The following is a 22499-nucleotide window of genomic DNA, read 5'->3' as shown; positions in this document are numbered from 1 at the left end:
ATACCCCTTCCCAATTCCTTCTTTTTGCTTTAATAAGTACATTTTAATAGTTTGATGAGCTCTTTCAACTATGCCTTGTCCCTGTGGATTGTATGGGATTCCTGTTATATGAGTAATGCCAAATGATGAGCAAAATTGTTTAAAAGAGGTAGAAGTATAACCAGGGGCATTATCTGTTTTTAAATGTTTTGGAACACCCACAGTGGCAAAATTTTGTAAGCAATGAGCTATAATATCTTTAGTTTTTTCTCTGGCATGAAGAGACCCCATCAAAAATCCAGAAGAAGTATCAACTGTAACATGAAAATATTTTAATTTTCCAAATTCTGGCAAGTGTGTGACGTCCATCTGCCAAATATGGTTAGGTATCAGTCCTCTAGGATTGACTCCAAGATTAACTTGTGGTAAAAAGTTCACACAATTTTGACATTGTTTTATTATTTGTCTAGCTTGTTCCTTAGTTATTTTAAAACACTTTTTTAAATTATTAGCATTGACATGGAACTTTTTATGAAAATTTATAGCTCCTTCTAGTGTAGAGAAAATATGTATGTCATGTGTAGTTTTATCTGCTAAATCATTGTCCAAACTAAGGGCTCCAGGCAATCCTGTATGTGCCCTGATATGTCCTATAAAGAATGGATTTTTTATGTCCCAAATTAGACTTTGTATAGTGGAAAGCAAAGAGAAAACAGTAGAGGAAGGGGAAATCCTACCAGCATCTTCAATGGATACTATAGCATTAACTATATACAGACTATCAGAAAATAAATTAAATACAGAATCTTTAAACATCACAAAAGCTTGTAATACTGCATTAAGCTCTACCTTTTGAGCTGATTGTTTGGGTACTAAAAATGTAAAAGTTTGATCAGGTGTAACTATTGATGCTGTACCATTATTTGATCCATCAGTGAATATATTTGGAGCATTCATGATAGGTGTTTTTCTTGTCATTTTTGGAAAAATTACAGGATGCGATGACCAAAAAGACTATAAAGGATTAGATGGTAAGTGGTTATCAAATGAAACATTAGATTTGCACATGATTATTGCCCAAGTATTTAACTCATTAGCTAACTCATCAATTTGATTCATAGTTATATGGAGTAATAATTTTATTGTGAGAAATTTCAAACACTCCCTTTGCTGCTTTTATTCCTTTGAGTATTAATTGTCCTACAGCCTCAGGATACCCAGTAAGAATAGTGTTAGGAGAATAAGATAAATGTATCCATAATAATGGACCTTCTTGCCAAAATACTCCTGTAGGAATATTTTTTGCTGGTAGTACAATAAATAATAAAGGCAAACTTATATCAATTCTATCCAAATGCATATTTTCCATATATGTTTCAATGAGTTTTAAGCCTTTCTTGCCTCAGGCGTTAACATGCAGGGTGAATTTGGATCTGATGGACCTTTTAGGATATCAAATAAAGGTCCCAACTCTCCTGTTGGTATACCTAGATAAGGCCTTATCCAATTTATGTCTCCTAATAACTTTTGGAAGTCGTTAAGTGATTTGAGTTGATCTACTCATATTTGAATTTTTGGTGGAGGGACCATGGTCAAGGATAATAGAACTCCTAAATAATTAATTGGAAAATTTAATTGTACTTTATCTATTGCTATCTCTAGATTATAATTTGTTAATAAGTTTGTAAGTGTGGCATAACATTCTATCAATGAGTTTTTATCTTTGTGTGCTAATACATCATCCATATAGTGAAATATTTGTACTTCAGGAGTTTGATTTCTAAGTGGCTGGATTGCTTTGTTAACATAAATTTGACACATAGTTGGGCTGTTAGCCATGCCTTGAGGGAGTACTTTCCATTCATATCTCTGATCAGGACCTTCATGATTCAGCGCAGGGATAGTAAATGCAAAATGTGGACTATCCTCAGGATGAATTGGAATGGAAAAAAAACAATCTTTAATATCTATAAATAAAACATACCAAGTTTTTGGCAAAGCAGACAATTGAGGAATCCCCGATTGAGCAGGTCCCATAATAACCATCTCATTATTAATGGGTCTTAAATCTTGCAATAATCTCCATTTATCAGATTTCTTTTTGATGACAAAAATGGGAGTATTATGGGGAGATACAGAAGGGTCCTTCCGCTAATTGTTGTTTTACCAGGTCATGGGCTGCTTGTATCTTTTCTTTAGTCAGGGGCCACTGAGGAACCCATACTGGTCTTTCTGATTTCCAAGTAATTTTTATTGTCTCAGTGGCCCTTTCTGAAAATCCAACCTATGTCTGTCCATTCCTTGATCTATTTGTATTGGTGCTGCTATAGCTTGTTCTTGTTTTTCTAATCTTTTTCCTTTCCTAATACCTTGTCTAGTCATAATAGTGGGTGCATTTTGGTTGATGTTATTTGTTAATGTCAAACCTAATTGATCTAGGACATCTCGTCCCCATAAATTTATGGGAAGATGATCCAATACATATGGCTGTATAGTTCCTTCACATCCTTCAGGGTCCTTCCAATCTAATACCATTGCACTTCTATGGGGATTAGTCGCCACTCCTAGGCCTCAAAGCGTTTGAGTGGTGCCGCAGTCTTGGCTGGGCACAGAATCACGAGCCAATCAAGCAGGAACAAAACTTTATTTTGAAAAAGCCGCTAACACTCTCAGCGCCAGCAAGTCAAAAACCGGTCCTCCCACGAGGGTGTCCGACCGGAACCGCGCGTCCCGGAACCCCCCGTCTCCTCCGACCTCCTCCGGAATTCCCTCCTACTATCCTTCCCCAACCAATGGGAACTCTCCAGCAGTCCCGTAAAGTCCCGTAACTTGAGTCCGGTAGCAGGCCAAGGTGAACAGCGGGAGTCCAGTTTGCATATGAATGTAAATTTTAACATAATCATCTCAGTGGCTAGCTGGCGTCACTTTACAACCAAAGGTGCCATACATCGTATATATGCTTGTGGCTCCTAGCATCTGCCCCCTTCTGTTTAATTAAGCAACAAGCAATGTGGCTAGGGACCGTGCCTGGTAGGTTGTCCAATTTAACATATGGTTCTTACCCGTCATGGGAGAACTGACCTTTAGGCGTCAGCTTCCTGTCTTAGGTTGAATCCACTGTAATCAGAGCAACCCGTCGCTGACTACCGGTCCAGCATTCAGCCATGCTTGTGGATAGGCCTATGCACCAGTGGGGGGGTGAGGTTCTTGCCTCACCTCTGTTGGCCCCCAAATTTAGCCTTGGTGCCAGTGGGGGGGTGAGGTTCTTTGCCTCACCTCTGTTGGCCCCCAAATTTAGACCATCACTAGTAGAAGGGAGGAGGATACAGAAATGCCACGACACCAAGCCAATTGACGGCTCCTTTGGAAAAATTGCGTCACTGGTGACACCATCAGCAAAGATATGCCAGTATTACCACAATAAACATGGGGTGAGCTGGCAAGGAAATTGCATCACTGGTGACACCATCAGCAAAAATATGCCAGCAGTACCACAATTCGGTGCACCAGATGATATTTCACAATGTATGCAACTGATATATAGTCCAGGCAAGTTCTGCAAGCAGTTCAAATTGGAGGAGTCTATCAATATGTCCATATCCTCCCAAAGTAAATCAAGTCCTTGATAGCATTACTTGTTGAGTTATATTCATTGATGCATCAGTTTATACAGTTTACTGTGATAGCTATCATAGAAGCTGTAGTTTGGTTTTATCTCAGTCTTCACTGGAATTGGGATGGAGATGGAAATTCTGGCAATGATGGTAAAGAGACATTATCCTGAACAGAATTATTAAATATAATAAAAAGAAAAGGTGAAAGTAAACAAACAGATCTGTTAAACTCCTTTAAAAACAATCCTTAACAGCCGTTTACCAAATTTAAATTAGTAAACAAACAGATCTGTTAACCATCTTTAACAACAATCAAAAACAGCTGTTCACCTAATTTAAATTAAACCATATAAATCACGTGAATAAAGAAAAAATTCGGATCCATTTTTTCATGAGCGCTCCTCATATAAGAAATATGGACATACACACATACAGACATACAACACAAAACAGAAGTGTGCACACAACATACAACACATAAGACAATAGTAAATAAAGGCCTTGTAACTATACTTAGGTGAAATCTCCATTGCAATGTTTAAAAACTCCACAGTCAAAAAAAAAAAAATAAATAAATAAATAAATAAATAAATAAATAAAAAATAAAACACAGTCAAAAAATAAAACTGATCAGAAAAACATTAACCTAGGTTTGTATGAGCTCAAAAATAAAATAGAACTTTATGATGTGGAAAAATGCAATAATAAAATAGATACTGAGAAAAAAAAAAAAACCTTGGTTAATCACTGTCGCAGATGTAAGAATAGCCAAGCTGGAGCTCTGGATGTCAGCTGTTATGGATTTGAGTCAAATCATCTTCTTTTTCTGTAGAAATTGTTTTAGTTAATCTCTCTGGAATCCAAATCGGTTGCTGTTCATCCTGTGGGAAAACACAGACAGCGCCCCGATTCCAGACTATCACTGGATCCGGGCCTTTCCATTGTCCTGTTAGAATATCTTTCCAAAGTACCTTAGGCTTATGTACATTTTTGGGGTACAAATGTCTTTCCGCAGCACTAAGTCCCGATGAATCTAAATTTAAAAAGTTTAGAGTAAAAAGGGTTATTTTAAGTTTATCTTTGGGGGATATATACCCCTTTCCAATTCCCTCCTTTTGTTTTAATAAGTACATTTTAATAGTTTGATGAGCTCTTTCAACTATGCCTTGTCCTTGTGGATTGTATGGAATTCCTGTTATGTGAGTAATACCAAATGATGAGCAAAATTGTTTAAAAGAGGAGGAAGTATAACCAGGACCGTTGTCCGTTTTTAACTGTTTTGGAACGCCCACAGTGGCAAAATTTTGTAAGCAATGAGCTATAACATCTTTAGTTTTTTCTCCGGCATGAAGGGAGCCCATCAAAAATCCGGAAGAGGTATCAACTGTAACATGTAAATATTTTAATTTTCCAAATTCTGGCAAGTGTGTGACGTCCATCTGCCAAATATGGTTAGGTATTAGTCCTCTAGGATTGACTCCAAGATTAACTTGTGGTAAAAATGTCACACAATTTTGACATTGTTTTATTATATGTCTGGCCTGTTCTTTAGTTATTTTAAAACGCTTTTGTAAAGTATTAGCATTGACATGGAACCTTTTATGAAAATTTATAGCTTCTTCTATTGTGGAGAAAATATGTATGTCATGTGTAGATTTATCTGCTAGTTCATTGCCCATACTAAGGGCTCCAGGCAATCCTGTATGTGCCCTGATATGACCTATGAAGAATGGATCTTTTCGGTCCCAGATTAGACTTTGTATAGCGGAAAACAAAGAGAAAACAGTAGAGGAAGGGGAAATCCTACCAGCATCTTCAAGGGAATTAATAGCATTAACTACATAGTGACTATCAGAAAATAAATTAAATACAGAATCTTTAAACATCATAAAAGCTTGTAATACTGCATTAAGCTCTACCTTTTGAGCTGATTGTTTGGGTACTAAAAATGTAAAAGTTTGATCAGGAGTAACTACTGCTGCTGTACCATTGTTTGACCCATCAGTGAATATATTTGGAGCATTTATGATAGGGGTTTTTCTTGTCATTTTTGGAAAAACTACAGGATGCTTAGACCAAAAAGACAACAAAGGATTAGATGGTAAGTGATTATCAAATGAAACACTAGTTTTACACAGGATTATTGCCCAAGTATTTAACTCATTAGCTAACTCATCAATTTGATCCATAGTATATGGAGTAATAATTTTATTGGGAGAAATCCCAAACACTCCCTTAGCTGCTTTTATTCCTTTGAGTATTAATTGTCCTACAGCCTCAGGATATCTAGTAAGAATAGTGTTAGGGGAATAAGATAAATGTATCCACAATAATGGACCTTCTTGCCAAAATACTCCTGTAGGAATATTTTTTGTTGGTAGTACAATAAATAATAAAGGCAAACTTATATCAATTCTATCCAAATGCATATTTTCCATATATGTTTCAATGATTTTTAATACTTTTCTTGCTTCAGGCGTTAACATGCGGGGTGAATTTGGATCTGATGGACCTTTTAGAATATCAAATAAAGGTCCTAACTCTCCTGTTGGTATGCCTAGATAAGGCCTTATCCAATTTATGTCTCCCAATAACTTTTGAAAGTCATTAAGTGATTTGAGTTGATCTACTCGTATTTGAATTTTTGGTGGACGGACCATGGTTGAGGATAATAGAACTCCTAAATAATTAATTGGAAGATTTAATTGTACTTTATCTATTGCTATCTCTAGATTATAATTTTTCAATAAATTTGTAAGTGTGGCATAACATTCTAGTAATGTGTTTTTATCTTTATGTGCCAGTAACACATCATCCATATAGTGAAATATTTGTAGTTCAGGATTTTGGTTTCTAAGTGGCTGGATTGCTTTATTAACATAAATTTGACACATAGTTGGGCTGTTAGCCATCCCTTGAGGGAGTACTTTCCATTCATATCTCTGATCAGGACCTTCATGATTCAGTGCAGGGATAGTAAATGTAAAATGTGGACTATCCTCGGGATGAATTGGAATTGAAAAGAAACAATCTTTAATATCTATAACTAAAACATGCCAGGTTTTTGGTAAAGCAGACAATTGAGGAATCCCTGATTGAGCAGGTCCCATAATAACCATCTCATTATTAATGGCTCTTAAATCTTGTAATAATCTCCATTTACCAGATTTCTTTTTAATGACAAAAATGGGAGTATTATAGGGGGATACGGAAGGTTGTATATGTCCTTCCGCTAACTGTTGTCTGACCAAGTCATGGGCTACTTGTATCTTTTCTTTAGTCAAGGGCCACTGAGGAACCCACACTGGTCTTTCTGATTTCCAAGTAATTTTGATTGTCTCAGTGGCCCTTTCTGAAAACCCAATTCATGTCTATTTATTTCTTGATCTATTTGAATAGGTGCTGTCATACCTTGTTCTTGTTCTCTTAATCTTTTTTCTTTCCTAAAGCCTTGTTTAGCCCTAGTAGTGGGCGCGTTAGGATTGATGTTATTTGTTAATGTCAATCCTAATTGATCTAGGACATCTCGTCCCCATAAATTTACAGGAAGATGATCCAATACATAGGGCTGTATAGTTCCTTCACATCCTTCAGGATCCCTCCAATCTAATACCATAGCACTTCTATGGGGATTTGTTGCCACTCCTAGGCCTCGAAGCGTTTGAGTGGCTTGTTGTAATGGCCAATGTTTTGGCCATTCTTGACGAGATATGATGCTGAGGTCAGCTCCTGTGTCCAGCAGCCCATTAAAGTCATGTCCTTGAATTTTTAATTTTAGCATTGGGCGAGAATCTAAATTTAAAGACAGCATAGCCCAATCTACACCTGTGGAGCCTAATCCCTTGGAACCTCTTTCTACATTACAACTGGAAAATTTATCATGCAGGCTGGGTATTATTAATAACTGTGCTATTCTATCTCCTGGTGAAATTACTGATATACCTCTTGGAGAACTAGCTATAATTTTTATTTCACCTTCATAATCGGGATCAATTACCCCAGGACTTATCATAAGTCCTTTTAGTGTAGAAGAACTGCGTCCCAATAATAAGCCTACTGTTCCCTGGGGAAGAGGTCCTTTTACTCCTGTGGGAATGATTTGAATTCCCATCTCTGGGGTTAGTACTGCTCTGGCAGAGGCGCAGATGTCCAGCCCTGCGCTCCCTCTAGTTTGTCTGATGAGGGATTTAATGGATAATGCGTCCTGGGCACTACCTTGATGGGGCTGTTGGGTTCCTCCATTGCCCCATATATTTGTGGTTTGGGGCCCCGGGGCATTGGGCCCTCTAGTCCGTTTTTTGGCAATGGAGCTTGATACCTTTCTCCACGATATCGTGGGTAAACACTTGGTCCTTGTCCGTTTTTTGATAACGGAATACCCTCTATGGTGGTTTGAGAACGGCATTCATTAGCCCAATGTCTCCCTCTACGGCATCGTGGGCAAATACCTGGTATTCTATTCCTTTGATATCCAGCTTTGTTAAACCCTCCTCTTATGGGGCAACTCCTTTTAAAATGTCCTGTTTGATTACAATTATAGCATGTTCTTGGCCTGGCATCTAAAGCCTGTTGTACTGCTGCTAAGACTTGCCCCTGTTCATTAATGTCTCTACATAATTTAATATATGTGTTTAAATCCTCATGTCTCCATGGTCTAATGACCTCTCTGCAGCAACGATTTGCTTGGTCATAAGCCAGTTGTTTTATAAATGGCATTACCTGTTCTGTATTTCCAAATATCCTAGAGGCTGACTGAATAAGTCTATCTACAAATTCAGCATAAGGTTCATTAGTTCCTTGTATTACCTTAGATAATTGACCTTGTAAGTCTCCATGCCCCTGTAAAGTTTTCCATGCCCTAACTGCATCTACAGCAATTTGTGCGTACACACCAGGGTCATATTCAATTTGTTGTCTTTGACCCTCATAAGGTCCCTTCCCCAAAAGCATGTCCATATTTCTTTGAGGGTACCCAGCTTCTGCATTTCGCCTAGCTGTCTCCATGCAAAATTCCTCATTGGCAACCTTCCATAACAAATATTGTCCTCCGTTTAGCACAGATCGACACATGTTAGCCCAATCTGCTGGTGTCATGTCCAAGTTGGTAACAGATTCAACCATGCTTATTGTGAAGGGAGCTTGCGGCCCATAGGTCGTTACAGCCTCCTTTAATTGCTTTATTGTTTTGAAATCTAAAGCACGGTGAATTCGTTGCCCTCCTGCCTGCTCAAGTACAGGGCATGCTAATCTTTGGGGTCCTGCCTCAGAATTCCGTCCATCAACTACGGTAGTTGAGGGCCGCTCAGCGGTAGATGGAGCTGTTGGCTGAGTTACGCCCTCTGGTGATAGAACGGAGTTGGTAGCAACCTCCTGTTGTAATTCTCCACCTGATGGCTGCTTGTCCTCTAAGCTTGCTTTCTTTAAATTCTCCTCTGTCTGACTAGCTTGAGAGACCTTCTCTTTTGCTTGACCTAGCGTTTTTTCTACCATAGTCTGGACCTCTAACAATTTACTTAACAGTTTTTCGGTTTGTTTTTTATTGGATTCTAATCTACTATAACCTAACCCAATAAGGTAGGATAAAACAAAGCCGAAGCAGAATGAAACAAAGACGGAGCAGACAATGGTTGTATCAATTTTCTCTTTCTCAGGGCTGAATAACTTCAAACCTTGAGCCAACCATTTTTTCCAGTTCGCCTGAGAAAATTCTAGGGCTAGGGAGCTCGAAATGAAAACAAAATAAATCAAAACAAGAACACATTGTTTTCTGAGAAGGTCATCCATCCTGTCGCCTTCCCTCAGGGGCGAGCAATTTACTCACCTCTAAGCTTCAGGCGTTCCCCGCACGGGCCGCCAAATGCCGCAGTCTTGGCTGGGCACAGAATCACGAGCCAATCAAGCAGGAACAAAACTTTATTTTGAAAAAGCCGCTAACACTCTCAGCGCCAGCAAGTCAAAAACCGGTCCTCCCACGAGGGTGTCCGACCGGAACCGCGCGTCCCGGAACCCCCCGTCTCCTCCGACCTCCTCCGGAATTCCCTCCTACTATCCTTCCCCAACCAATGGGAACTCTCCAGCAGTCCCGTAAAGTCCCGTAACTTGAGTCCGGTAGCAGGCCAAGGTGAACAGCGGGAGTCCAGTTTGCATATGAATGTAAATTTTAACATAATCATCTCAGTGGCTAGCTGGCGTCACTTTACAACCAAAGGTGCCATACATCGTATATATGCTTGTGGCTCCTAGCAGAGTGGCTTGTTGTAATGGCCAATGTTTTGGCCATTCTTGATGAGAGATGACGCTAAAGTCTGCACCTGTATCCAGTAGCCCATTAAATTCATGTCCTTGAATATTTAGTTTTAGCATGGGGCGAGAATCTAAATTTAAAGAAAGCATAGCCCAATCTATACCTGTGGAGCCTAATCCCTTGGAACCTCTTTCTATAGTACGACTGGAAAGTTTATCATGTAGGCTGGGTATTATTAGTAACTGTGCTATTCTATCTCCTGGTGAAATTACTGATATACCCCTTGGAGAACTGCCTATAATTTTTATTTCACCTTCATAATCGGGATCAATTACCCCAGGACTTACCATAAGTCCTTTTAGAGTAGAAGAGCTGCGTCCCAATAATAAGCCTACTGTTCCTTTGGGAAGAGGTCCTTTTACCCCTGTGGGAATGATTTGAACTCCCATCTCTGGAGTTAGTACTGCTCTGGCGGAGGCGCAGATGTCCAACCCTGCGCCTCCTCTGCTTTGTCTGATGAGGGATCTAATGGACAATGTGTCCTGGGCACTACCCTGATGGGGTTGCTGGGTTCCTCCAGTGCTCCATATATTTGTGGTTTTGGGCCCTGGAGCATTGGGCCCCCCTGTCCATTTTTTGGCAACGGAACCCGATGCCTTTCTCCATGATATCGTGGATAAACACCTGGTCCTTGTTCATTTTTTGATAATGGAGTACCCTCTATGGTGGTTTGAGAACGGCATTCATTAGCCCAATGTCTCCCTCTACGGCATCATGGGCAAATACCGGGTATTCTACTCCTTTGATACCTAGTTTTGTTAAACCCTCCTCCTATGGGGCAATTCCTTTTAAAATGTCCTGTTTGTTCACAATTGTAGCATGTTCTTGGCCTGGCATCTAAAGCCTGGCATCTAAAGACTGCAGCTGCCACGATTTGCCCTTGTTCATTAAGGTCTCTACATAATTTAATATATGTGTTTAAATCTTCATGTTTCCATGGTCTAATGACTTCTCTGCACCAACAATTCGCTTGCTCATAAGCCAGCTGTTTTATTAATGGCATTGCTTGTTCTGTATTCCAAAAAACTCTGGTAGCTGTTTGAATAAGCCTATCTACAAATTCAGCGTAAGATTCATTAGCTCCTTGTATTACCTTAGATAATTGACCTTGTAAACATCCATTTCCTTGTAAAGTCTTCCATGCCCTATCTGCCTCTGCAGCAATTTGTGCGTATACGCCAGGATCATATGCAATTTGTTGCTGCTGATCCTCATAAAGTCCCTTTCCTAACAACATATCTATATTTCTCTGAGGATAACCAGCTGCTGCATTTGGCCTAGCCATCTCCTTGCAAAATTCCTCATTGGCAACCTTCCATAACAGGTATTGTCCTCCATTTAGCACAGCTTTACACATATTAGCCCAATCTGCTGGCGTCATGTTCAAGTTGTTAATGGATTCGGCCAAGCTTCCAGTGAAGGGTGCTTGAGGACCATAGATTGTTACAGCCTCTTTTAGCTGCTTCACTGTTTTGAAATTTAAAGCATGGTGAATTCGCTGCCCTCCTGCCTCAAATACAGGGCATGTTAATACTTGAGATCCTGTCTCAGGATCCCAACTATCAACTGCGGGGGTTAGGGGCTTCCCAGCATATGGAGGTGGCCTTGTTAGTTGGATATTTATGTCCTCTGGTGATAGAAAGGTGTTAGTAGCAGTCTCCTTTTGTAACTTTCCCCCTGATGGCTTTTTCTGCTCTAAGCTTTCTTCCTCTATCTTTGTCTGAACTGAAGGCTTTGGACTAAGCAAACCAGATACCAACGCCCACAATATCAATGTGCCAACTGGCAGAGTTCCTGGGCTTTTCTTTTCTATTCTTTTTAAATCTTCACCATGATGGTTCCATTGTGATATATTTAACAACTCCTCCTTAAAAAGCCATGAGCTACATTTTTGTATTGTATCAACATATGCCCTGACTGCTCTTGATTTTACTGGGATGCCTTCTTCCTCTAACAATTTACTTAACACTCTTTCGGTTTGTTTTTTACTAATTTCTGATCCCATATTTTTACTATAATACAACCCAACAAGATAACACCAAACAAAACCAAGACAGAATGAAATAAAATTGGAACCACACAAAATCATTATATCAGCCTTTCTATCCTCCTGAAATGTCCATCTGTCCTTTCTCCCTATCTGTTCCTCAGACGCAAATAGTTTTTCCTCAGATGTGAGCGGTTTTTCTTCCGTCTCACTCATCTCCAGAAACAGGCAACTTTAAACAAAAGTGAAACAAAACAAAAGAAGAATCTTAAAATGGCTACCCATCCTCTTGCCCTGCCCTCAGGGTGAGCAGTTTACCTTATCACTTACCCTCAGTCGTTCCCCGTGCGGCCCACCAAATACCTCAGTCTGGCTGGGCACAATTCAGGAGCCACTTGTCAAAAGAAATGAACTTTATTTTTAGAACCACACATGCCAAACAAAACAGCTCCTCAGGAAAAACCTTCAGAGCCCAACTGCCACCACCAGCTTCCCACAAGCCTCTCCACCTCCCCCCATCCTCCTGCTCTTGAGGCCGATTGGCTGGGTCACGTGGGTAGAGCCAAAAAAAAGTCCCCCAATGAGCAGCTCCATAGTCTGAAAGGGCAGGGAAACAGCCCAATGAGCATCACCACAGAGGAGCCAATCAGCTAGAAGTTGCTGGGGCCGCTGTGAGTCAATCATCAGCTGGCAGCTGGAAGTTTGCTGGGGCCCCTTCGGCTGTGGCTCTGCCTAAGTCTGGCTGGGCTGCCTAAGTCCGGCTTGGCAAAATAACGGAGAGGTAACAAGCAACTTGAAGGTTGAAGCAGGAACTAACTACTTTATTGCGAGTGATCTCAGCAGGAACTGAGAACTCAAAGTAGCGGGCACCCAAGGTGGCAGGAGCTGCTTCTCTGCTGGACCACAGAGGTACATATACCCAACTAATTACACACAGCTTAACTTAATTGACATCATCTAGACACAGCAGTCAGTCATTAAGGAATCCTCATCATCTTAATGGCTTGCTGGAGTTGGCTCTCAAACCACTCCTCCTAGTATACTTCCAGGCGCCATCTTAACTTGGTTGTGGACCTCATCACTTCACCCTGGCAGAATGACAAGAAATCATCTTGGGCCCAAAAATCCTATGCCAATACAAAGCAGAGTCTGTTGATGCTGGGGAGGGAACTCCTACCCAAGACCAACATGGATAGAGACATAGAAGTTGGGCTGCTATTGGGTAGAATAATAGGAACTCTGAGAAACCCTATTTCCAAGCACAAGTAAAGAGACCAGACCCAAGATGTAGGCTGGATCAGGACAGCAGAACACCCCCTGTCCCAACAACTAGCCTATCACAAAGTAATAAGCGATATCAGTTTATCCCTAGGGTAGGAGAAAGTACATGGAGATGTCTGTAGTAACAGGCACACAGAAATGGGTGAAAGTAGGGAGTGGGATAAGAACACGAAAGCCAAGCTTCCCAGACCCCACCCTGAGCACAAAGTAACAGCAGCTAAAAACGAAATGAATTTGACATGTATGGTCATTATGGTTTAGATACAAGGAGTCCCCCATAAACTCATGTGGGAGATGATGTAAGAAAGTTTAGAGATGAAATTATTGGGTTATAAAAGGTTTAACATAATTAGTGTATTAATCAGATAGGGATTAACCTGATGGGTAACTAACTGTACACAGATAAGGTGTGGCTGGAGGAGGAGGGTCCCTAGGGGTATGTCTTTGGGGTTTATATTTTGTCTTTGATGAGCAGAACTCCTTCTCTGCTTCCTGGTGCCCTGTTGCTAGCTGCTTTTCTCCACCACACTCTCCTGTCATGATATTCTGCTTCACCTCACACCCCAAGGAATGGAGCTTGTGGTGGTGGACTTAGAACTCTCAAATCATGAGCCCCAAAATAACTTTTCCTCCTCTAAATTTGTCCTTTTCAGGTCTTTTGCTTGCAGCAGCGAAAAGCTGACTAAAACAATGGTGTACTACATATAAAACCCAGCTAAATTGATTAATTAGGCTTAAACCACCTGCAATACTGCAGTGGAATTGTAAAGATATCTCCCTGGAGTTAACAGGCTCCAGAGTTAAAAGCACTATCTTCAACAAAAATTCTCTCTTCAGATACCAGCCAGAGGTTTGGGGATCTAATTGGCAAGTAATTTGGGAATTGCACAACATTTTCAGGTTTAATAATTCACTAGTAGAAGTTGAGAAAGCACTATACTTATGATTTCTATTTTATTAAGGATAGATTATCAGATCCAGTCATAAACCATATGTAATAAAATGAAATTAGACCCCTATCTCTCACCCTGCATAAAATTCAACTCTTAAGTAGATCAAGGACCTAGGCATTAGACCAGAGACCTTGCATCTACTAGAAGAAAAAGTAGGCCCAAATATCCATCATGTCAGCTTAGGAACTAAATTCCTCAATAAGACTCCTAAAGTACAAGAAGTAAAATCAAGACTCAATAAATATATCAAACTAAAAAGTTTCTTCACAGCAAAGAAAACAATCAAGAACATGAAGAGAGAGCCTTCAGAATGGGAGAAAATCATTGCCACCTGCACCTCAGATAGAGCACTAATCTCTAGGATATACAAAGAATTCAAAAAACACCAAAACAACAAATAACACAGTCAATAAATGGACCAAAGAACTGAACAGGCACTTCACAGAAGAAGAAATAATGAGTGTTCAACAAATATATGAAAAAAAATGTTCAACATTACTAGCAATTAGAGAAATGGAAATTAAAACTATACTGAGATTTCTATCTCACTCCAGTCAGAATGGCAGTTATCAAGAATACAAGTAAGAACAAATATCAGAGAGGATGTTGGGGAAAAGATATGCTCATACATTGCTGGTGGTACTGCAAATTGGTACAACCATTCTGTGAAGCACTATGGAGATTGAACCATTATTTGAATGGAACCACTATTTGACCTAGCTATCCCACTCCTCAGCATATATACCCAAAAGACTTAAAATCAGCATACTATTTCAGTGACATAGCCTCATCAGTGTTCATAGCAGCTCAATTCACAATAGCTAAACTATGGAACCAACCTCAACAGATGGATAAAGAAAATGTGGTACATACACACAATGGAATATTACTCAGCCATAAATAAGAATGAAATTATGGTATTTGCTGGCAAATAGATGGAACTGGAGAATATCATACTAAGTGAAATAAGCCAGTCCCAAAAATCCAAAGGCTTTTGGGGTGGGGAGGAAAAGAGGAGGATGGGAATGGGAAAGACAGTGGAATGAATCAGACATAACTTCTCTATGTTCATGTATGAATACAAAACCAGTATAACTCCTCATTATATCTAACCACAAGAATGGGAAGTTATACTCCATGTATGTATGATACGTCAAAATACATTCTACTGTCATCTATAACTAAAAAGAACAAATTTAAAAATTATTAATGTCCTGAAGGAAAGTGTACAAAACAGACTATTTTACAGGCAACTGCTTTGGGGGCTTTGTTTATAGATTGAATGTTGGTGTCCTCTTGAGATTCATGAGTTGGGGCCTTTGGGAAATGATCACGTCACGAAGTCACAGCCTTCTTAAATGGAATTACTTGCTCTTACAAAAGAGACACCAGAGTGCTCCCTTGTCTTTTTAACCACATGAGGATGCAGTGAGAAGACAACATCTATGGACCAGGAAGTTGTTCCTGATACAAGCCAGTGCCTTGGGCTTGGACTCCCCAGCCTCAACAGAGAAATAAATTTTGCTGTTTATAACCCATGTAGACTGTGGTATTTGTTATAGCATTCCATACTAAAATAGACTTCCAAAGGACAGGTATTTGCTTTTCCAGGGAACCTGACAGGGCCTTATGAAGACAAAGAGGAGCAAAGCCAAGGTTGGAAATCAAGTGGTTCCATGGCAGAGTGTGTTAATTAGCTTTTCATCACTAAACAAATATCTTAGATAAACTTATAAAGGGGAAAGGTTTATTTCAGCTCACTTTTTTAAAGTTTCATATCATGGTGTGTTGGCCTCATTGCTTCTGGGCCTGCTGGGAGAAAGCACATTATGGGGAGATGTGACAGAGCAAAGTCACTCATCTCATGGAACTCAAAAAAGAAGAAAAGGAAGTGGAGAGGATGTCCCCACTTTCCTCTTCAAGGCATAACCCTAATGACCTGAAGACTTCCCACCAGACCCTACCTCCTGATGTTTCTGCAACTTCCTTTAAAACATGGGCCTTTGGGGGACATTCCAGATCCAAGATGTAGCACATGACTATTGACACTAAGAGCCCAACTGCACTTCAAATTAGGGGAATGGTCACTCTCTAAGGAACACATAAATGATTGCAGAATTTTGTAATTTCAGACTAATATAAAAACACGTAGCATAAAATTGTACATGCCATTTTATGACCTGCTCTTTGTATATCAGCTCACTCATATCAAGTTTCTTAGTCAGTCTGTGCACATGCTGCTCCATATGCCTTTACTCTTCTTTACACTCTTATTTTCTCAGGATTAACTCCTATTGTCTTTTGTCATCTCAATCTCAGAGTCTTTGGTTAAATTTCATTATATATTATTTCCAATCATTCAGTGCTCCTTGAAAAAAGCTCAGCTCTTTAACCTTTCCATCCCATCTTCTTCCATTCCCCAGAGTCTACTGTAATTCTGAGTGACCTGTGCTCACCAAAGAATAAAAGACAGGGCCGTAAGAAGAAAATGTAAGACACATTTTTCTATTCTCTTCTGTGAGGAAGTCTCATTCTTTTAAAACTGAAAGATCGATTCTGAAGCTAAATGTGGAATCAAGTAAATAAACAGAAAGGTAATGTTTGTGTAAGGGAGCCGTTAAAAGGACTTTCAAGTAATGGCTTTGTTTTCTAGGTAGAAGAAAGTTCATCTTTTGGGAATGTGAGGAGTAGATAAGGGGTTGAAGATTGACAAGGATGTCAAAATTTCAATTAACTGCTGTGAGAAGTGGGAGAGGAATAGAAGACACACCAAGGATTTGGCAGTGTCCTGAGGATATGAAGTGAAGTTGTGATGTCTAGTGGTCATGACACTGATGCTACTGATGATATTGACATGGTCTGATGTCCCAGTAGCATTCTGTACCCCAAAGGAGGTTGAACCCATCCAGGACAGGACTTTGCTAGGTCCATACAATCAGGAATTTGAGAATATAATGTATTAATAGAAGTGCTCCAGTGTTCTGGCATTGAGTAACTACTTTAAATTCTAGTTCTGACCCTCACTATATGACCCTGTGCAAATTACTTAACCTTTTGAAGTTTTATTGTATCATGTCTAAAATGAGAATAATCATGTATACTTTACTGAGTGTATTGCCTCTATTATTCTGGGACCTGGAGATACAGCTGAGATCAAAAAAGAGACAAAAATCCATTTTCTTGGAACTAATCATCTAGTGAGGAGAAAGTAAGATTGATAGTACATTAGATAAAATGCTTGGCGGAAAAAAAGCAGCCACCCCCCTCAAAAAAAAAAAAAAAGTTATATCACTATAGTGGACTACAATTTTAGATGGGTGGCCAAGGAAAGGACTTAGTGGACTGATGTTTGAACCTCAAAGGGATGAGGATGCACATAAAATGAGCTAAATATCTGATACACAGTAAAATTCAGTAGATTCAAACTAATATTATTCTGACTATGAACAAAGTGCCTAAAATGACAGATCAGTGGGATCTGGCTGGTCTCCCTAACCGTTTTACCGAGGAGCCCAAAACAGAGCCTGAGTGATTCCGGTCTCTGGCTGGAGCTCTTCATTAATTCACACTCCAGAGTCTGAACCCTCAAATACCACTGTTGTTTAAAGAACTGCTGAAGCGCCACTTACTAAGAGGCACCTTCATACTATTCACTATTCTTCACTTCTCACACTTATGCCCTTAGAGATGTCGCCAGTCTTCTTTCATATTAACGCCAGGTCCTGGTCGCCGTTTGTCTTTGGGTATGTATGTCACTTCTCTAGTTCTTATTTTTCATTGCAAAGTGAAAAGGTCACACTAGAAGACCAACTTTCCGACTTTTACTATTTTACGACTCCAGCAAAACCCATATCCCCACTCCCTTTTCCTTGCTCATTCAACAATCTGACTGCAGCTGGTAACCTCAGTCCAAATTCTCCAAAGAAACCTCAGCCATAGTCTGGTCAGACCAACGAGAGGCCACCGGAACATTCACCACACACCGGTATCGCCTGACCTTTCTGGAAAGCCCTCCCTCTCTGCCTTTCCGGCCTTTCCCCCATCTTCTTCCGGGACACGCGCTCGCCTTTGATCCCGCCCCTCCCCCAGCCCTTAAAGTCCATTAGCTGTTTCTTTGGGGAAGCGGAGGAGTTTCCGAGCGTTGATTGGCTGCTGTCATTGTTGACGGGTTTAGTTACAAACAAGGCGTGCCTGGTCTCCCTGGTAACGCTCTGACGATAGCTCTGATTGGTCGAGGTCCTAATCTTATTTTCCGTCCCTTCAGCGAGTGGCTCAGTCCCTGGTGGGGCGCGGCGGTGGTAGGTGTCGGTGGATGGTGTTTCCGAGCTGACGTGGCTTAGATTGGGAGGGGGGCCGCTGGAGCCCCCCATCTCAGTCGCTTCTAGGTGAGTGGGTGACGCTCCCCAACACCTCCCCTCCTCGAGTGCTGTAACGGTCACCTCTGCCACACAGGCCGTGGGGACTTTCGGAGCAGCCACAGTCGAGTCCCTTCCCTGCCCCGCCTCTCCCGGATTCACTCTGGGTCCAACTCTTCACCCGCCTCCCTTCACCTACCAGGCCTAGTTCTAGGAGCGCTCATTCCTGTGGGCCCCGCCGAGGGTTTTGGCTTCGCTCTGCGCGGCTTCGCAGCACGAACTCGCGGTCTGCCCCTTTCTCAGGACCTTTCTCCTCAGGGAGCGACAGGGAAGGGCTCCCGGATCAGTCCTGTCCTCCGGGCCCTCTCTCCTGAGCGGCCCGCTTTAGTCGGCCTCGGTACGCAACAACTTATATCGGAGAGAACCTGCCGGGGACCCTCGAATCCTGGTCCTAAACAAACTTAGTGTCCCGAAGGGGAGGCTGGTCTCAAGGCCGGAGATCAAAGAAACGTTGGAACTCTGCATACAAACGCCACACGGTCGAACGATCCTTCTAATGCTAAAGGGTTGCTAGAGAGATGAGACGAAAGGGATCCCTGTGATTCTATCAGTGCTAAAACCCCAGGAATCAGGTGGCAGGCAGTTGGAGGAAAGGGGACTTAAAAGAGAATTCTGGAGGAAAAGAACTTGATTTGGTTGCGTGGAGTGTGTTTATTGTGGGTAACACACGAAGGAACGCGAGAGTTGAGTTCCTTGACAACTGGTGAATATGTTTCTCTGACTTATTTAAAGAGCTCCGGTTCGTCTATGGGGAGAGAGCACTTTAAGAATGGGACAGAGGTATTTAAAAATCTTGGACAAGCGCTTTCACTTTTGGAGATAGTTGGAAGCTGTCCGAATGTAAAAGGGACCCGTTTACAGTTCTATGTAAGATGGCAGTGGAGAACTTAACAGAATTGCTGGCTGCCTTTCCAGAAGCCATAAATTAATAACATTGGATAGTCAGAATGACTTTGAAGGATCAAATCCAGGAAATACTCTGTTGGAAAAAGGGGAGGATTTAGTCATGAAATAGTGTTAAAAGAGTACTTAAAAATTGCGGGCTGGTGTGTAGCCCAGTGGTAGAGCTCTTTCCATTTTTTTTTTAAAGTTGTCCATGGACCTTTATTTTATTTATTTATATGTGATGCTGAGGATGGAACCCAGTGCCTCACACATACCAGGCAAGCGCTCTACCACTGAGCCACAACCCCAGCCCAAGCTCTTGCCAATTTGAGCATGTGTTTTCCCCCAAATATTGTATACTTCTTTTGGCTAACATGTGACTGCTAATATAAATATATCACGTCTGTTATAAAACATACAAAAATATAAATTTAAAAGAATGATTTTTTAAAAATGGTAGAACACTCCCAACTCAATTTAAAGATCATATTGGAACTCTGCATACAAATGGAAAACGGTCAGTCGAAAGATCCTTCTAATGCTAAAGGGTTGCTGAGATGAGCCAATGCCTTGTTTTTTCAAGGTTGTTTGCACCTGAGGATCTCCAGAGTGAGGGGAACCTCCGTGAGTCCCTTCCTAAAACTAATTATCTTTAGATCTTTTTCTTCTTTTCCTATAAATTTTACTTGATGTTTAAAGCCCCCTGCTCTTTTCCCTCCTTTGGGTTAATGGATTGATTAGGGGATGTTGATATTGCATTGTTTATAAATCATTAATTTCTCTAGGTTAACTACTATTAGGAATAAATTATTTGGAATGGACACATCTCACCAATAGTCATTACATAGTAACTAGTCTATTGTCAAGAACCTTTAAGAAAGTAGAGATTAGGCTCTACCATACTGTTTTTAATTAAGATATTTTAAAATCATTTATGTATACTTCAGTACCAAAGGATATAATGTAAAACAAACAAACCTCTATTGATTTTCTTCTTCATTCCCCACTAACCAGAACAATTTCTTGATTATCCTTAAGAAATTTTCTGGTCATAGTGAAGCATACATATAATATATACCTCCTTTCATGTGAACCACAATGTACATTCTATTCTATATCCTTTTTTTTTGCCACTTAATACCATATTTAGTTGGAGTATTCCTAATCTGAAAATCAGAAATGATAAAAAATCTGAAACTGTGAGCACTAGGACATGATGCCACAAGTGGAAAACTCTATACCATGCATTTTCATTTCATGCACAAAATTATTAAAAATATTGTGTAAAATTATCTTCAAGCTCTGATTATAAGGTATATATGACAAAAATGAACATTGTGTTTAGACTTGAGTTCTATCCCCAAGACTGAACATTGTGTTTAGACTTGAGATAGACAAGACTTGAGATAGACAAGATATCTAATTATGTATATGCAAATAATCCAAAATTCAAAACCATTCAAAATCTGACACATTTCTGATCTTAGGCATTTTTGGATAAGGGATACTTAACCTGTATTAGACATTTTCAATATGCATAAGTATAAAAATACCTCTATTTCAAATGGCTTTCCCTTGTAGAAACAGCTGTCCTGGTGACAGATTTAGATTGTTTTCAGTCCTTAGCTATCAAACACTGCTCTAATGAACATCTTTGTGTGTGTGTGTGTGTGTGTGTGTGTGTGTGTGTGTGTGTAGTGTCCTTGTATGGTCCTGTCTGTGGTATAAACAATATGGAATTTTAGGGGCCATATTATTATGAATCATATAACATGCTAAAAAAAATCACCTATTCTTAAAATAAAAAGAGCTGGGGATGTAGCTCAGTGGTAGAATGATTGTGTAGCATGCCCAAGGACTTGGGTTTAATAAAAAGAAGAAGAGAAGAAAAAGAATAAACATGGTGCCCTCATGCCATTATCCCTGTTTTTCAGCCTTGGTGAAGAATATTGGGTGCTGAGGTTACTCAAAAAATGGAATGTCTTTTGTGTACCTCTATTAGCCAATTAGCCAAGAAACTTTGCAGAGCTGTGACTGGGCAAATTAATTTCCCTGTGCTTTAGTTCACTCACTTTAAAATTAGGGACAATGATAGTATCTCCTTATGAGAGTCGTTATAAGAAAATGAGTTAAATAATGAGGAAAAATAGGTTATATATGTAAAGCAATTGGAGAAATGCTTGATGAATAGTGCTGTGTATTGATATTGCTATCATTTACTTCTAAATTTGTTTAATAAAAAATAGTGACTTTTTGAATTTTGAATTATGAAAAAAAGTTTTTAGTTTTCTAATTGTCTAATTATAATATTGAGTGTGCTTTTTCTAGCTGCATAGCACTACCTTCTTTACCTTCCTCTTAGCTCTTTATCCTGGTTGAGAATCACTTTGAAAATGAGTTCAGGAAAACTACAGAGGTACAACTTAAAATTCACGAAATGAGTCTGAGAAGTGACCTCAATGTAAATCTAACCATTTTCTGTGTTGTTTCTGTGGGAATGTGACTTAAATTCCACAGCAAGTGGCACATAGGCATGTACACACAGTGTACATACGTCCTATCTTCAGTTATTTTGCTTATTTTTTCAACTTAATTATGTTTTCTGTGGTTGAAGACATGCTTGATATTCCTTTTATTTTTATAGTTCCTACCATAACCTTACACATTAGATAACTATGTTAAAAATAGTAATTGCTGATAAACAGTGAAGGCTTTAGAAAAATAATGCTTTATTTAATTCTCAGTACCATTTCAACATACAGTGGCTGAGTTTGTGGAAGGTGCAGCCTACATGGACTTTGAGGGATTGTTTTATTCGCCCAAGTGTTTTACAGAAACCTAGCATTGGCATGATATAAAATATATAGTCTATTTACTTTGCAATAAAATTAAATATTTCTCAATAATTATTGCCATTAATATTTTTGTCATCCTGTTTTCATGTGAATGTATCCTTTGCATGTAATGACTTTTCAGTAGGATGCCAGTAAAACACAGCCTCCAAGGAAAGATGAATCAGAATCTCGTGTATGGTAGTGGTATAGGGGAGAAAGGAGGAAAATTATAGTTCAGAAAATATTC

At 39.8% G+C, this 22499-nt stretch overlaps 1 protein-coding gene across 4 annotated transcripts in view; it reads left to right on the top strand.

Annotated features, from left to right (window-relative positions):
• The first annotated feature begins 18385 nt into the window (after positions 1–18385).
• GOLGB1 (golgin B1) overlaps positions 18386–22499 on the top strand; it is a 63467-nt gene continuing 59353 nt past the window's right edge. For all 4 annotated transcript variants that reach the window (XM_081301468.1, XM_081301467.1, XM_081301466.1 and 1 more), the window contains exon 1: positions 18386–18503. The gene's annotated coding sequence lies outside the window, so the exon portion shown is untranslated. The remainder of the gene's footprint in view (positions 18504–22499) is intronic.

The sequence above is a fragment of the Spermophilus citellus genome (genome assembly GCF_964194105.1).
Source record: "Spermophilus citellus genome assembly, chromosome: 7".
Taxonomy (NCBI): Eukaryota; Metazoa; Chordata; class Mammalia; order Rodentia; family Sciuridae; genus Spermophilus; species Spermophilus citellus.
The sequence above is the reverse complement of the archived record's forward strand: the minus strand, read 5'-3'. Positions and strand labels throughout refer to the sequence as shown.